Here is a 15,627-nt window from a genome sequence, read left to right on the forward strand (position 1 = left end):
TTTAATCTGAATAGCTATGGTCTTTCACCATGTACCAGCTCCACTAAAACACAACAGCCATCCAAACTTTACAGTCTGGCTTCTTTTTAAATTATCTTTCCATAATGCCTTTTGTGCATGAACACAGTGGGAGATCAATACCTGGTTGTGGAATAAAAAGAATCTTTGGATGTATGAGTGACTGGCTGGACAGTTGGTATCTCTCCGGCGGGAACACCGACATTTAAGTGTCACCAGTCCACTAGTATTCCCATTAAGATACACACAATAGTAAGGACTAGTATGCAAGTTAGTCACATGTGTTATTATCAGCCTATCAAATAAATTCATTTGTTTTCTAAATCAGAGGATCTAGAGTTCAAAGTATTTTGACATCTGCTATAACAGGGATCTGAAGTCCTAACTACATATAACCTTAGCATGTCTTTGTGTTTGTTTTCCGTGATCTCTGGAATTAATATGTGCCCATGAGTACTGAAAAATGAAACAACTACAGAGGCTTTCTCAGTCTCACACATGGCTGGCTTCCTTCTGAATGAGGGTAAATAGTAACGGAAATGTCAAGTTGTCTCTGACTTGAATCAAGCAAACTATAGAAGTCATGCATCCCGTGGGAGATATTGGGAGGAAATGAAGAGTTTGAGAAAATTGCATGTCATTAAAGTTTAGAAAAATTAAAGATGTGTATGATTCTATTCTCCTTAATTCAAATTACAAACATTGAAGAAGACCATAAAAGGACTGGCTACTTTGGCACCAAAGGATTGAATGCATGGTTATGAATACACAAATTCTTGCATGTGGGCATAAGACAAGTAATTTTGAATGGACTGCTTCCTATTTTTGGTTTATAATTCTAGGTCTATTATGTCTCAGGGGGAAGCAAATAGGAAGAACTCCTATCTTGACTCTCCTTGTATGTGAAGAGCACTGAAATATTCTGCACTGGTAAAAACTATGTCAACAGATATTCAGCAACGTCTCAGTGATTCAGGCATCTTCATGGTCTGAACATGGCCCAGAGTAAGTGCTTGTGAAGTATATAGAGAGGTTAATCAAAAATGTTACAGTCACTAACCCTGCGAGCGAATCATCTGTACGTGCAGATTGGCACGGGCATACCCAGAGCACAACAGATTTAACAACTGGATGCACAGAACAATCTTTTACACAGTGTGTGATATTTGGGTTTTTATCTCTTATATCATTGTGAAAAGCAAGTGTGAACTGATGGAAGTGTTTAATGCAGCCCGGCGAATGTAAGGGATGCCATCAAGTAAATGACACGGCTGAAGCAGTTCCTATAAAGAAGTGTGATAAGGGGTTAGAGCAAGCACGAAACCTCCCAAAACAATTATAAAGGGAACATAAATGGTTTTCAGCTTACCAAGTGCACCACAGTTGTTCATATGTACATTGTCTCATCGCCTGTGCTAACTGTATATAGTCTGTTTATCTGGTAGAGTGTTCTGTGCAACTCACCAAAGATACTGTTATGCCCCAAAACCTGAGGACTTGAGGACCACTAAGATAACCTCCTCCTTCAAATGGTCAGGTGTTGATTGAAGGGAAAGTAAGTATGTAAACTATTTTCTATGTACCATAGAACAATGGGTAAGTTATAGGAGTATACAGATGAAGGAATATGTGATGGTATGGGGCTGAAAGACAAGTTCATAATCAAGGAGGCTTCCATCTGGTATGAAAGCCAGATGCACATTCCAACATGCAGAAGAAGATATTCTAGACAAAAGAAACTACAGGGACAATGTTATGCAACAACATGATATCCACGAAGAAACAATAAAGCCATATTTGTTGAAGTTCAGAGACGGAAGTTGAGAGTGGTAAGTTGTGGGAAAAGGAAGCAGAGCAGGGAAGCATGGCCAGTAATAATACAAGCATGTATTCATCCAAAATGAAGACAGAACTAGGACTTTTTGAAATGAGAACATTAAAATATATTTTAGAAATATATCTGTAGCAGCAGTTGGGGTAATGAATTTTCTTGGGTATGAAGAACATCAATGACCTTATTACAAGCAGCCCTAATGCCTGCTAAGGCAGACCTAAACTACGGCACTGGTATCTGATGGTATCTAAACTGGATACATGTGCAATGCTGCATGGAAATTTATGCTAATACGTTATTGGTAGGGAAGCTAGAGAAATGAAAGGAAAAAACAGTGTCATCTCACTATCTGTCAATGATTTCCTTAGAGAAGAAAAACAAGAAGGAAAAATTCAGAATGCAGAGAAAGAGATGTTAGACTATACTAGATATCCAGTGCTAGTCTGACACAAGTTTGTCTTCTAAAGACAGAAATAATACAGGACAACCACCCTTTGTTTAAGCACAGAGCTCCAGTCTCTTTCCCCACTCCACAAGTAGACCCAAAAATTACAGATGCTGCTGCCTGTGCATCAGTATGGTTCCCTCACGAAATATCACATTTATAGTCCATAGCATTTACTGTAAAGGCAGACATCTCATTTTAGGATCTGTTCATTTACTCCAAAAAGTCAGTCAACAAAAGGAAATAGAAATGTGTTGAGCACAAGACTACAAACCTAATTTGCTATGGATCTAAAATCTGGGTCCATACATTGCACGGTTTATTTTATCCCAACTCATTTCATCTTGAATAAATATGCCATAGAATCTCCAAAGTTTAGCACAAGATACCCTTGAATCAAAAAGAATCTGCCCAATGTTCCAACTACCATTTCTAGTCTCAGTTTTTTAAGATTTTATTTATTTATTTGAGAGGTAGAGCTACAGACAGAGAGAGGGGGAGATAGAGAGAGAGGTCTTTCATCTGCTGGCTCACTCCCCAAATGACCACAAAGGCCAGAACTGTGCAGATCCAAAGCCAGGAGCTTCTTCCAGGTCTCCAACATGGGTGCAGGGACCCAAGCATTTGGGGAATCTTCTTCTGTTTTTCCAGACCATAGCAGAGAGTTGGATCAGGAGGAGCCAGGACACAAACCAGCACCTATATGGGATGCCATCACTGCAGGTGGAGTCTTAGTCCACCTAGCCACAGCACCAGCACCTCATTTTTTCAATTCCACTGTGATCCTTTATCTTTTTCAGATTAAACTAGGATCTAGCTCACAAGAAATACAAATTGGGGCCGGTGTTGCAGCTTAGTGGGTAAAGCCGCTGCCTGCCTGCCTGCATATGGGTGCCGGTTCGAGTCCTGGCTGTTTCACTTCTGAACCAGCTCTCTGCTGTGGCCTGGGAAAGCAGTAGAAGATGGCCCAACTCCTTGGGCTCCTGCACTCACATGGGAGACTGAGAAGAAGCTCCTGGCTCCTGGCTTCAGATTGGCCCAGCTCCAGCCATTGTGGCCATTCAGGGAGTGAACCAGTGGATGGAAGACTTCTCTCTTGGTCTCTCTGCCTCTCCGTAACTCTGCCTTTCAAATAAATAAATAAAATATTTAAAGAAGTGAGAGAAAAACAAATAGAAAGATAACAGATAGATGATAGAAATAGATACATAGAGAGATTAACATTGATATTAAAGTAAAAGGATCAAAATACAATGAAAACATACACTTCTTCATTTAAAAAATTGCATTCATCACAATATTGTATGTATTTCCAAAATTCCTTCATAAGACGCATTCTGTAATAGCATACAAAGGATGATCTTATCTGATCTAGTGAAAATGGCAGAATAAAAGGACTTTTCAGGAGAAGTCAAAGTTAGAATAGTCTGAAGTGTGACACACACTCAACTCCAGCTAGAGGTAATCTGGATTTCTCCTGAACAATACTGTACCTCTGTCTCTCATACAGAACTTATTTCTTGGTACTTTTTAATCATGTATTCACTTTTTCTTCCATTACTATTTTGGATTTTTATGGTGTGCTCAGCAAATTTCTAAGCCTCTATATGAGGCCATTAGCTCCTTTCAAGTGAAGTTAATTTTTAATTCAACAAATATGTACTGAAAGAGTATCATGTCCCAGGAACTGTGCTGGGGTCTGAAGAAACAGCAGGGTATGAAACCAAGTGCATAGCCAGAATAGAACGTGTCAAATCAGAAAGTGCTTAATGATCCCATATGCAAGATTCCACAAGTGATATTCATTAACTGAGGGAGCTGTGGGGAGTGTGGAGTCAGAATCTCTCATTCATGTCTGTATTCGAGGCACATTCATGGAGCACTAATGTAGCACTTCTGAAATGTGGATTATATAGGTGGGTTTTAATGGAAATGAAAAAAATGAAGAACTGAATACAGGATCCTGTGTTACTTTTACTTTGAGGCCCAGATACTGGTTAAAAACAAACTGCAATGAGATCTTCAAAAGCATGCAGGTTGTAATGTTAGTCACCCCTGCACTCAGTGGGAAGAATGGCCACAAGATTGTACTGTCCTGACTCCACAGCTGCAGGGCAAAGAGATGAGTTGGCAAAGACAACAGATCTATAAAACAAAAGTCATCATACACGATAATAGCATCACTGTTTTCTGCATGTCTCTTGTTCCATTTTCTGAAAGCAAGCATACATTGAGTGAAAACAGGTTTTATGTCCAAGCAATAAAGAGGTATAACGATAAAAATATATGTCATATCAGCAGGCATGTCTCTAAATAGAATGTTTTACCAAGTTTCCCAAGAGGCGTCTGAGGCTCTTGAAATTATAGGGTATATGAGCTTCCCTACAGGGCAGCCTTTGAACCACAACTCATTGTCAATCCAACGAAGGGTGGGAATGAAGGATGTGTGTTCTTCCCTCAGCATTTCCAGGTTTCTCTCTTAAAATGGAGGCCATCACTCAGTAAGAAAAGGGACGTACCGTCAGTGTGGGTCAAGGGAAACTTGATCATTTTAATTGCATTCATTTAGGGGAAAAACGCTTCTCAGATCCTTACCTAAGCCTTCACTTTCTCACTGCCAAGTGTGACTTAGGGCAAAGCAATCAAGAACTGCCAGCTCTCTCTTAAGTGGACACAGTGATGTAATAAGTCACTCAGGCCGGCAGATCTTCCACACATCACCTCTGTTTGGGTTTGTAATCACATCTTCAGCCGAGTTACTTTCTTAATTATATTTTCCTTAGGTGAATATTAGACCTTATATGTTATTCTTCAGAATCTACTAGGAAGACAGGTAGAAGGTTCTAGAAATATCCAGGTCTTTGGAGGGTGCCAGCATGGACTGTTCAGTTCGTGGAGGTTAATTCCCAATGCAAACAATCCAAAATCAAGTGCATTTTAGTGTGTGCTCCTGCCCACTTGGGTGGCTCTCCTGCCAGGTGATGGCACCCAGGAAACCTCAAAGGACTGTTGTCCTCTAGGCTGGGCCTGTATTTCACAAAAATCATACACTGTTGTTCAAAATAGTAAAAATTAGAAACAACTTAATATTCAACAATAAAGGACTACTTAAACAAATTATAATACATCAATAAGATGGGTTCTTGCAATATTAAAACAGCATTTATAGAGAATTTTAATGACTTGGGAAACAGCTTATGATATACCATAAAAAGGAAAAACATCAGGTTATAAAATTGACTATACAGTATTATCACCACTATGTGGTTAAGAGCACAGTTGTTGGAATCTGGTTTCGTACATCTGAATCGTGATTATGATGATTACCAAATAGAGTAAACTACTTCATCGGTTTCTTTATTTACGATATGCCCAATCATAACAACATTATATCTGATAGTGTCATTATGAAGATGAAGAGATGATTAATGTGTCCATAGAACGCTTGGAACAGAGCAAGCACAATAAATGATACAACTTTTATTTATTTCAAATCAAACCTAACTTTGTTCACACTAATTCTTTCACCTAGAAATCCTTCCTCTATTTTAAAATTAACCTATGAGCTACTACTTTTTCTCTAGGATTCACTCACATGTAATCCACATAGAATATAAAGCTTTCTCTCAGGCTAGGTGCCACAGAACTTGCTGCACTGTGGGACACAGTAGCAGGTTAAGCCTCTGCCTGCAGTGCCAGCATCCCATATGGGCACCGATTCATGATGTGGCTGCTCCTGCTCCAATCCAGCTCTTTGCTTATGGCCAAGGAAAGCAGTGGAAGATGGTTCAAGTGCTTGGGCCCCTGCACCCATGTGGGAGGCCCAAAATAAACTCCTGGCTTCAGATCAGTCCAGCTCTGGCCATTGAGGCCATTTGGGGCATGAACCAGCAAATGGAAGATTTCTCTCAATCACTATCTCTCTCCCTCTCTCCCTCTCTCCCTCTCTCTCTCTCTCTCTCTCTCTATCTCTATCATCTCTATCTCTCCCTCTGCCTGTAACATTGCCTCTCAAATAAATAAATAAATAATAAATAAATGGCTTTCTCTCATGACCACCTTTTTCTAGACAAAATTAATCAGGTCTTTCTTTTTGTTGACAGGGCATTTTAGAATAAATCCTTTCCCCACATCTATGCCACAGGATGCTAGCCAGTATCTTTCTGTATTAAATGTGGACTCCCTAAGATCAAGGGCCATGTCTTATTCCTTTTCATACCCCCACAGCCCAGCAAGTGCAGCACATAATAGCCAGTCCACATTAGATTAATGTGTGCAAGCTAAGCTCTGTGAGTGAAGCAGGTAGGAGGGAGAGATGAAATGGTAGTTTCTTTCTCTGACTTCCCTGGGCTCAGGTGTACCTCTGTGGTCTGGAGAAAGAATATTTTCAGTCTGTATTTCATAACTCCAAATTCTCCTAATTATTATTTTCTTTCCACTGTTACCTTTCCTAAAAACCATATTTATCCTGATGACTGAAGCAGTGTGGTTTAACAGAATAAAATATGAATTTGGTAGTTAAAAGTCCAGATTGAACTGCTGACACTGCCACTATGATCTAGAACCACTCACTTAACTTCTAGGAACCCATAAGATGGGATGATAATACCCAATCTGCTCCCATCCTTTCCACTTGGTTATTTTAAGTATCAAATCAGAGAATGCATGCAAGAGCATTTTGGAAAAGCAGCATACAAATGTAAGATATCATCATTTGTTCTTTTGCTTATAAAGCTTTGCTCATTTAGAAGTTCATATTTAATAACAGACATCTTACAAATGCATAGTACCTTATAATTCCTTCACAAGGTAAAGAACATACTGTCAATATTTCCTTTTTCCTCATTTTACAGAGAAATTGCTAGAAAGATGGAGACATTTAAAATTTTTATAGTTCATCGCTTCTCGGCCTTTTGGCTAAGATCAAGTGTAAATTTTTTATTGTTCATACAGAGTACACCAAAATTGGGGAATGCCAGCCACATTAATATTTAAATATACAAATACATTTCTTTGTTCTATTTAAAAAGCTTCAATTAACAGTTACAACAAAAAGGCCCATATGATTCCTATTTTGTTGACAACATCATTCTTCTATTTCAGACAAAATGAGGCATAGCTAGGCTAAGTTTAGAGATGTAACTGCAGATTACCAAGTAAGATCTGGTAAAGGAATTGAGAATTGCTTTTTAACACAGTGCTGTCCAAATGAACTTTAGGTAATAATGAAAATGTGCAGTACTCTGACTGTTTGCTATAATCACTAGCCATGCAAGAGCTTTAGCACTTGCAATGGGTTTGCCAGACCGCAGAACTTGATTTTTCATCTAATTTAAATTTAAGTGGGCAAAGGACCTCAAAGGGCAGTTCTCAAAAGAAGAAATAGAAATAGCCAACAAATATATGAAAAATTATTCAATATCAATAACTGTCAGGGAAATGCAAATCAAAACTAAAATGAGATGTCATCTCACTCTCGTGAGAATGGCTAAAATTTAAAAGACAGAGAATAACAACTGCTGGTGAGGATGTGCAGAAAGGAGAAAATTTATACACTGTTGGTGGGAATGTAAATTACTGCAGTTACTGTAGACAACAGTATGGAGATTTCTTTAAAAACTAGAAATGAACTTGCCATATGATCCAGCAATCTTACTTCTGGGTATATACGCAAAAGAAAGGAACACATTGTATCAAAAAGATACCTGCACCCCCATGCTTATAGCAGCACCATTCACTATAGCCAAAATATAGAATCAACCAAGGTGTCCATCACCAGATGAATAAATAAATTGTGGCATATATACACATTGTAATATTATTCAGCTATTAGAATGAATTTCTACTATTTTCAGCAAAATAGATGCAACTGGAGGACATCATGTTAAATGAAATAAATCAGACACAGAAACACAAATACCACATGTTCTCCCTTACATACGGGAGCTAAAATTGTTTAAAAATAAAAAAACGGAAGAAATGGCTGTGTGTATCAGTATTGCTACAAATATAGTTTTGTCAAATTTTGTTTTATAGTTTTGTCAAACTAACGGTTATGAATATTCTACTACTATAGTTTTAATGCTCCATGATTACTTCGAAATGTACTGTATATGGGTGAAATAGTCATTTATCCATATGATTAACACTTAAAGCCCTTACCTACATTTCCACAAAACTAGGGTCTTTTTACTTTGTACCTGTTGAATTTTTTATTTCCTGGAGCATCAAGCTCTTGAGTGCAATGTAAATTTAAGATATGTTATTTCAAAGCTGCAAAGGGAGAGACAGAGAAGAAGGAATGGAGGGAGAAAGAGAATATTGTTAAATTCTCAGAAGTGTATTCATGAACTATGTTGAACCTGCTAAAAAATTAAAAGTAAAAATAAATAATAGGATGATATAGTCTGTCAAAAAAATTCAGTAGTCTACATTCAGCTAGTGGCGGCAAAGGGTATTGAACAGTGACATTCTAATCAGTCATGATGCTTAGCATGAAGTTCCTCCTACCACGTGTGATACAAATATGAACTTTAGTATTTACTCCTTAGCCAAATTAATGCTTAAAAAGAATGTCAGCTTATTATCTTAAAATGTGAAAGAAAACTTCAGCACAGACTGTCAGCATGGCCACTGTGTATCCTCCAAGGAAAGAACATCATGATCAGAGATTGGCAGAGGGGTCTTAGAGGTTGGATTAGGGGGCATAGAATCAGAACAAGGAAGGAGACTGGAGGATTCCAGTGTAACCTGGCCCAAGGGATTAAGGGGAGTTATTACTAGACTATTTAGTTCAGCCACGAAGATTTCCCTTGGATATTGCTGTGCCAGGCAATACCCTTGTTTGCTGACTCTTCTCTCCCTGGTCAAGCGCTTTTTGGGTTGACACATCGTTCTCATTTTCTCCGAATTCACACTTGTACACTGGCAGAGGGAAAAGCTTGTCTCATCTCTTTGGATTTGCTTCTCCATAACTCTCAGTCCAACACACATACACACCTCCTCTTTTATCAGCTAGAGAAATGCTACAAAGGCACAGAAGGAAAGGATATTTATTTTAACCCTTCTGATAAGCAAAGAACTCAACCTTCCAGGGAACAGCCGTTCCTTCTTTTCCTTCAGACATAACGTCAAGAGCATCTAAAGGTCAGACTGTAAATCATGTGAAATATCTTTATCCTTTCAAGGCAGTTTTTTTTTTTTTGCCTATATTATAATCAAGGACAAGAAAAGTCATAGAATTCTGGCAATACAAGCCCTTACAGCAGCAGGTAGGCACAAAAACTTTTAGATAATGAAATTGGCCACTGAAACTCCTGTCACAGGTTCTGGGAGGGGCCCATTCCTAGTCAAAATGTAGTTGTTGGCTTCCCAATTCTGTATATGGGTGATTTTGGTATTCATTAAAATGACAGACTGACAGAGTGAGGCACAGGCAACCTTTACGCACTCATCAGCTGTCTAAACCTGAAATGCCTTGGACTATTTCCATCCTACAGACTTTCTGTATATAGCTTTTCAGATGCAAGCCTCAAGTCTGCCCAGCTAGATTCCCAGTTATGCCAGCGCTGGCCTTTGAAGATATAATTCTATATTTAGTGAACTATGAGGAAGTTTCCCAATTAAAGAAAAATGCCTCAAGACAACTAAGTAACTAATGGATAAAGCCCAGAGGTTATCAATACTCACAATATTGAGGTCACTCAGTCCAGCTCCCTCTTTAGACACATGGGGAATTTGTGGTTCAGAGAGGTGAGATGACTTAATGAGGTATATAAAAACAGTATCTAAGCAAAGCATTTTTAGTTGTAACTCAAATTGATTATGATGACAATGATGATGACAAATTAGTTTTCTTTTCAAAGATATGGTAACAACATTACTAGAAGGCGTTATCTGAAAGTTTGGATCAAATTTTTGAATTTTGTAGAGATAACATTTTAAGAGTACTTTGAATCATAAGATTTTTCAAGCTAAAATCCTTTACAGACAAATCATTATTAAAATTCATATGTATCAGTCTAAAGCCACTGACAATTATTTTGTAGAAATCATAATGTGTTTTCTAAGAGTTGGATAATCCTAGAAATCATAAACATAACTTCAAATAGTATTTTCCAATTCCCACTCCCTCTAGTTGGAAATATTTCACTTTCTTATGTTACTTTGGCTACTAAAATTGAACAGAAGTTCTCAAAGTTGGCTGGGCATTGGATCAGTGGAGAATTTCACATTGGATTTCTTTTTACATTACAGATTATCCTTGGCCCCATCTTTTTGGAATCTAAATTTTTTAATAAATTACCAAAATCATTCTGGTAATATCATTTGGGAATCACTATTCAAAATAACTTTTATACAGAATTAGAATTATTTAAATATCTGGCTTTTCATCCAGTAAATTTTAATGTAGAGGATAAAGATTAATTTTATTCCTTTTTTTTCTGGCTTGGGCTCTATCCATCCCTATTCCTTGGATAGTCGTCTACACAAAAGTTTACAAACAACCAAACACATCACAGTTTAATTTTTAGCCATACTAGCTACATGACCTGAAGCAAATTATAAAATTTCTGTGAGTTTAGTTGTTTGTATAATTGTATACACTTCAAAGGATTGCTGCAAAACATAAATAAGGTACCAAGAAGGCAGCCCCCAAAAAATATGAGGTTTCCAAGAATCTGAACTAGTGCTTGCAGTAGTGCAAATAGTAATATTAGCCATAACAGCAGCACAGTAGTATTATTAGTATTTGCTTAATAAATATCCTTTGATTTAATAAAAGAAACCGAAACAGCATAAAATAATCTGTTGTGATAATCTAAAAGAAACAAGGTCCTTAGTGAAAATGAATGCCAATATGAAGAGAAAATAATGTCAAGCCCATCTAATTTTCATCTTACATACAGTAGTAAATGATGCAGAAAAGAAGGAAGCAATAGATACAGACTTTCAATCTATATGTTTCTGATTCATTTCCATTGGTATTTTCATCAAAAAGCTGGTATAGATCTCTCAGCTACAACTCTTCTGCTTCATCACTCTAAACTCCTCTATATCCAGATTTCCCACTCTTCCATGTCTCCACCAGCAAGAAGAAAAAAATCTTAAAAAAGTGACTGTGGGGAATCATAAGATATGGATATATTGAAATTGGTACAGAATGCAGCAAAAGGGGTGAATCAGGCAAAAAGAGCTCCTTGGAACTGTTGGTTCTGCAGGCCGTCCATCTCCTCATGGACCACTTCAATACAGAATCTGAGTGATAATATTCTAAGAGCCAGACTGCATGCCCTTGGCAGAGTTAGTCTCTTTGTAGCATAGAGGATGTCTACTGTGGGCATGCTCACCTCCTCTCTCTACCTTTTCTACTCTGATTCTTGACTCTCTACCTCTGCTTTATATGCCTCTCTAGAATCCATTTAATTTTTTCCCACAGTTTCTTCCATGTTCTTTGTCCGTAACCTATTCCCATTTCTCACACGCACTTCTTAGGTACACCTAAGCACCCAGAGCTTAGCAACTATTTGTACTCCACTCAAAAAGGGCAACAGACTTCTCCTTGCACAGAAACCAGAGGATGCCTTTTAGGAAACTAAGGTCAATAGGAGGTGTGAAACAACCCACAACAATCTTACAGTGAGAGATTAAGACAAGTTTTTTCCCTAATGTCTTCAGAAAAAGAATCCAATATGTGTTTTTTCTAGTGTGTGTATGTGGGGTGGGGTGGGGGTGTGAGGGTTGACCCAAAGACAGAAAGCTGACTCATGACACTTCTCCCAAACAAAATTTTTATCTAAAATGTGGTTTCCAACTCTGTTTTTCATATACCTAAAAGAGATAGAGACAGATAAAGAAAGTGATCTTCTATTCACTGGTTCACTATCCAAATGCCTGTAACAGCCAGGGATGGGCCAGGCTGAAGCCAGGAGCCAGAAACGCTATCTGGGTCTCCCAGAGGAGTGACAGGGGCCCAATTATAGCAAGAAGGTGTATCTGAAGTGGAGCAGCTTGGACTCAGATCAATACCGTGATATTGGATGTTGCTACTCCAAGTGCCTGGTTAACCCACTGTGCCACAACATTTGCCCCAGCCTACTCTATTTTGCAGTGATGGTTGGTCAATATTAAGGACCCAGCAACAAAAACACAGGCCCTGTGCTCTTTAGAAGGAAAACATGTGACATGACCTCTAAACAGTCAGAGAAAATGCATACTCTGAGAAACTATGCATAGATGTCAAAACCTTTTAATTTGCACCAAAACAAACATATTTTAATTCCATCTTTCATGAACTTTTTGAAGTACTGGTGTATTTTGGTGAGGACCCATAAAAAAATCCCTTTTGTAGATACATTTTTTTTTTTTTGACAGACCCAGATGCACTCCTTAACCTTTTGTGTTGCTTCACCTATGAAGACCTGGCCATGGGGACAACATATTACATCATGACTTTCTAATTTGTCCTTCAATTAATCACCTCAGCTTTGTAATCCTCGGCAGAAGTCTGCTGGAGTCACATGAAACAAAGTGTGTCCTTCTGCTGATGAAATTTTGCTGCCTGTGGAGATATTTTAGCCTGCTACCTGGATAATTACATGTGTAACTCACTTAGCAATACAGAGCAACTTGAGACCTGTGTACCCAGCATGACCTCACGGGGTCCCACACTGATGTTGTGGCCACTTGCCATCCTCGGTCACAGAAATGGCAGCTGCAGTAAACCTCCTCCATTTCTGCCTCTGGATAATCATCTGGTGCTGCCTGTGTTTTCCTCGTGCAAAGAAGGGCAAGCACTTTCTGACCCACAGGGGATGGGCACAGATTGAGACAGGATGTCATGTGCCTTAGGAAAGTCAAGGTTGGTTCACACAAAGGGCAAGAAAGAAACAAAAACTAGCATTTATTAAAAACTCAGATTGCCAGCTCTTGTGCTAAGCACTTCCACACATGCCATATAGCTTAATTCTCACGAGAATCCTGGAAAGGAGGTTTCACAATTGCTATTTTCCAAATAAAGACACGAGGCCAAGAGAAGTTAAAATAATTGCCTAAGGTCACTCAGCTCATGCTGAACTAGGACTAGAAATTAAGTTTCAAGTTCCTGATCTAATATCCTCAAGATCATCCTCAGGAACTAAACTGAGTTCAAATCCTCATTACCTACTAACTATACAGCCTAGACAATTTCCTTAACTTCTGTATTCCTCAGTTCTTCATCTATAAAATGAGATTAATAATAAACCTCAACTCCATAGACTTATGATCATGCATCACTTAACAATGATAAATCCATCGCCAGGTGGCCCTTCCTTGTGTGAACATCACAGAGTGTGCTTTCACAAACTAAGATGGCTACGATGTCATTATATGATACAATCTTGCAGAACCACTGTCATATATGCTGTCCACTGACCAAAATATCATTACGTGGTACATAACTGTACAGTTATGGAATTGAATAAATTATCCATGTAAAACCCTTAGCCCAGTGTCTGAAACACAGCAAAGACTTCAGGAATTCACATATTGGTGGGCCAGACAGATGCATAAACAGATAAATTATAGTAGAGTGTGTCAAACACTAATATAAGGCTTTTAAAAAGGGGGTAGGATCTTAATGGAGAACATTTGATTAGAACCTCACATTCTGTAAAACATGAAATGACTGTGCCTTTCTGGGAGGAAACAAAACTCACAAAGGTGTCCATGGAAACTGGCCGTGCTGGTATGTAGTTATGGGATTAACTGGTCAAGACAGATAATGTAGTTCCAGGAGCCATTTCTTAGCAGAGCTCCCCTGCCTGCTCTGGAAGCCCTTTGGGGTTGCTGTACTGAGCGCTTAGCTTGACCATTAGTACTGCTGTTTTTAGAACTGTCAACATTCATATAAAATTGAACTCATCCAAAAATCCCATATACAGAGCCTGAGAATTTATCATTTTCCCTTTAAGAGAAGGAAAGAATACCCCTACAATCTCCAGAAATTGGAAAGCAATATCAATTTCTATTTTGTTTGTTTTATCCAATCTAATAAAGGAAAGATTATGATATTTAAGTGATATAAATTAGATAAAAACATCACTGGCCCTTAAAGAGAATGATCCTCAGTTTCAAATTAGAGTGTCCCTTGAGTTCTTTAAGTCATCCCAGTTTTCCAGCTCTCTTTCCAATACTATGCTATGAAGACCATTATCTACCAGCTAAAGTGAATGCATGGCTTCCAATTTCTCTAGACGCGTTTTCAACTTCCTGGCCTTCAGACTTCTGCTCATGCTATACTCTTCATCTGTGTTTATCATACCCATATTCCAATCTACTTGCCAAGCTTCCAAGGTAAACTCACAGGTCTACTCCTTCCTGAGACTTCTTTAAGGGATTAAAAATTTCTCCAAATGTAATTGAGATTCAATTTTATACACATTGTTATTTTCCAAAGCCCCCTTGTCCTGTAATAATTTTAATAGATAATTAAATTGAGAATCATTGGTTGTTACACAATTCTTTTAAAGGGGGAGAGACAAGGGAATCTACATATCTAAATTGCAAGTTAGGATGAATCAAGTGGAAAAACATAGCTTTCAACCAGTCAATTTAGTACTCATTTTATGAAAAGCACTACAGTTCAACACAAGTTACAAAAAGTCAAATGAGCATCTCTGCCTTCAGATAATGTATGCCTCAGAAAAGACACACATGCACATACACTCCCAGAATAGCAAGTTACAGATGCAAATGCAAAACAATAACATTTTGTTGAGTGCTTTCTATGTTTCAAGGATTAATATGTGATAAAGTTGGGCCTTTATCATCTGCCTACTTATCTACTCATTTTATCTACTCAGTTACTCTAGGAGGTGGGCGCTATTATTTTGATTGCTCTCATAAAAGAAAAAAGAAGTATGGATCTATCATTCAACCGGTCAGTGAACACTGACTCCAGAATTCATGTTCTGGGTGCATTATCTTTGGCATATGGTAAGTAGCTAAAGTTTATAATTCCAGCTACATGTTCAAAATTAAAGTCATTTGGAGGGGAAAATAGCTTATACATTCAAGTCAGAATCCAGGTGTTCAGAGAGCAGGTTATTAAAACAAAAAGTACAGTTTGGACAGTTATAGAAGATCACATGTGATATTTAGCAAAGAGGAAGAAATTTCAACAAGGTTGCAGAGGTGAGAATAGCTGTGATATAGGTGGAGGGACCTAATGAGAAACAAAGACCGACAATTTAAAAAGGACATTTGACACAGGACCTTGATCATAAGTTGAAGAGTTGAGATGTGATAATTCAAATAATCAGGGTACATTTCATATTCTAGAGAAACT

General features: G+C 38.1%; 1 protein-coding gene and 1 pseudogene across 2 annotated transcripts in view; one reads left to right on the forward strand and one right to left on the reverse strand.

Moving 5' to 3' along the window:
* Positions 1–15,627, reverse strand: part of LSAMP (limbic system associated membrane protein) — a 662,038-nt gene that overhangs the window by 522,736 nt on the left and 123,675 nt on the right. The gene's annotated exons all lie outside the window — the stretch shown is intronic.
* Positions 7,195–7,330, forward strand: LOC149127010 (U2 spliceosomal RNA; annotated as a pseudogene).

The sequence above is a fragment of the Oryctolagus cuniculus genome, chromosome 4 (genome assembly GCF_051225735.1).
Source record: "Oryctolagus cuniculus isolate XC-2025 breed Fujian yellow rabbit chromosome 4, ASM5122573v1, whole genome shotgun sequence".
Taxonomy (NCBI): Eukaryota; Metazoa; Chordata; class Mammalia; order Lagomorpha; family Leporidae; genus Oryctolagus; species Oryctolagus cuniculus.